The sequence below is a fragment of the Mus pahari genome, chromosome 9 (assembly GCF_900095145.1).
Source record: "Mus pahari chromosome 9, PAHARI_EIJ_v1.1, whole genome shotgun sequence".
Classification (NCBI taxonomy): Eukaryota; Metazoa; Chordata; class Mammalia; order Rodentia; family Muridae; genus Mus; species Mus pahari.
The window spans coordinates 10728603-10731489 of record NC_034598.1 but is presented as its reverse complement, the minus strand read 5'-3'; positions in this window follow the sequence as shown (position 1 = coordinate 10731489).

Sequence of the window (2887 nt, the reverse complement as noted above, 5' to 3'; positions counted from 1 at the left end):
AGGGACACGATGGAATGGTTACTGCTGGCACTATTTGTTAAGTTGGTGGACGTTCGACTGAATGAATAACTTAAAAGTATGTGGATAATCAGCTAAAACCAAAACTGTGACAGGACCAAAATATGCTGAGGCGTCCTGACGTGGACAGGGCCACGAAGCCCTGACGAGACAGCCATCTTGAAAGATTTTCCAGGCCTTAGGAGAGTGTTTATCTTTGGTATATCCCTCGATGGAGGAGGGAGCTCTGCTTTAATTTACTTAATCTTTGTTTCCCTTCTTTAGGAAGTCAGAACTGTGACATCACTCTAAACCATCCCACAGGCCCCTCGGATCACCATTCCAAAGTCTAGGCCCTGACAATGTTTGTCCCAGTTTGGGGGGAAGGTGAGCTGTGTGTCACACGAAGGAAGCTTATGCTATTTTTAAATTGATTTCACACACCATTGAAACATATCATACACATATCACACCCATGACACACACGCGGTGTTGTAATGCAGCATGTGTCATACATACATTCTCTCTCACTCACACACATAACTTGCTCTTCTTGTCCGGCTTTTACAAACGGAAGGCAGCCGGAGAAGCCAAGCCCGGTTGACTTGAGTTAAAAAGGCTGTTAAAGTTTAAAAACCAAGTGCCCCTCCAGTTCTCAGCCGGGCTTTGAGACACGTGGGAGAGCTTCAAAGCCGCAGTGCCCCTCTCTAAGGCTCAGGCTTACAGTTGGTCCCCAAATGTTTACCAGCGTAAAGATGCCTAGCTTACAGGAAGTGGGAAATGGGTGTGGGGGGTTGAGGGTGGGTGGGTGAGTAGGGAGTGGGGAAGAGGGTGGGGGGTGATCTATTGATGTGGTTAGCCTGTCATTGACCTTGTTTGGCCATAGCAGGAGTTGAATTAGAAAATGAAAACTCGTTTCATCTTGAGCATATTTTATCCCATTTTTTTTTTCTTACTTTCCTTAGGGGGAAAAAAAAAAACTTTTTTTTAAGCCCAAGTGGAGTCCAGTCTCCAGATTTGGTGCTCAAGTTCCCTCCATGCCACAATAGCTACTATAGTCGTTTTGCTCATAGTCCTCTGGCCGCCTACAGAGTGATTCCCAACCCACCCAAAGACTAAAGGGGCGGGGAACCAGGCCCAGGAGCTGAAACTGAACGAATGGTGGGTTTTGATGATGCATCAAAAGAAAGGGACTGGGTTTTCAGAGAACAGAGCTATTGGGGTCATGATGGGTTACCATTTCACAGACGCTGATGAATAAAGACAGCGTCTGAGGTTGGGGTGTCCTGACCCTGGAGAAAATGAAAAAGACAAAACTGTATCCAGGGGTTGTTTAGAAGAAAAAAAAAAATTTTTTTTTGATTTTTCAAGACAGGGTTTCTCTGTGTAGCCCTGGCTGTCCTGGTACTCACTTTGTAGACCAGGCTGGCCTCGAACTCAGAAATCNNCCTGCCTCTGCCTCCCAAGTGCTGGGATTAAAGGCGTGTGCCACCACCGCACAGTGAAATATTTTTTTAAAAAATTTATTTATTATATATAAGTACACTGTAGCTGTGTTCAGACACCCCAGAAGAGGGCATCAGATGGTCGTGAGCCACCATGTGGTTGCTGGGAATTGAACTCAGAGTCTTCAGAAAAGCAGTGTTTAAGTGTTCTTACCCACTGAGCCATCTCATCAGCCCCTAGAAGGAATATTTTAATACTTAAGATTCCAGGCCACCTCAGTTCTTTGTGCTGCGCACAGGCGCTAGCGTCTCCTGGTCTCCTAGCTTTCGTGTCCACATCCGGGACATGCCAGGCTCCAGCCTTTGGAGAATGCTGGGTGACCCTCAGCCCACAGTCAGGCCCTGCTTAGCGGTTCTGCTCTGAACGCTACCTAAGTACTATAATATGAATGTGACTTTGTTGCGTATAATTGTACTTCCCGTCTCCTCTCTGGGTGCCCTTCATCTTAGCTTATACCACTATCTCTCCTTAACTATCACAATCATCATCAAAACTTGGCTTGGAACTATTTGTTTTGCTTCCCCCATGTCCTGTTTGTTTGTCCTGAAGCAAATACTTCAAGGATATTATACTCCAATGCTGTATCCCATTTTTTTGTCTCCTGCTAGTTTCACCTATGGCTTTGTCCGGCACAGCTGGAACACCTGGAACTAATTTTAGGTTTGCCTGGATAAGCCTCACACTGATATTTGATGTTTGCGTCCTCCCTAGACTCAAGCCTATTTCACCACCTCAGAAGGTGAGCCCAGGCTGATATTAATTAACAGTGAGTTGATTCACAGGCATCTTCCAGTCATTAAAGCAAACATTTGGCTTAAAATAGCCCTCTTGCCACTCTGACTGCCACCCTTTGCTTCTTTCTTTACACCACAGTGGTGGAATCAGTGACACTTGCATGGTATCTGTGCCCCAAGAGCAGAGTTTTTCCTAAAAGGAAAGCAGGGCAAACGGTGTTGACTGGTGTGCAGTGGAGACAGCTAGCAGCAGACCAGCCCCTGAGATGACTACATTGTTTTTCTGTCCATGGTGGTGCTGACTCAGCATCGGTTAATAAACCCTCTGCAGGAGGCTGGATTTCTTTTGTTTAATTATCACTTGGACCTTTCTGAGAACTCTTATGAATTGTTCATTCAGTTTTAAACCCCTGGCACAAGAGCAAGCTAACAGCCTGTTTCCTCTTGGTGCTAGCGCCCCCTCTGGCAGAAAGTGCAATGACAGGTGGACCTACAGCACCCCCTCCCCCCCACACACAGTGTGTTCTACTCTTGTTCCCTGGTATAAATTTGATTGTTCCTAACTACATAAACTGTAGAAGGATTTTTTAGATGCAAATATCATTTTCTGTGATACCTTCCACACGCCCCTCCCCCAAAAAAATTCTGGG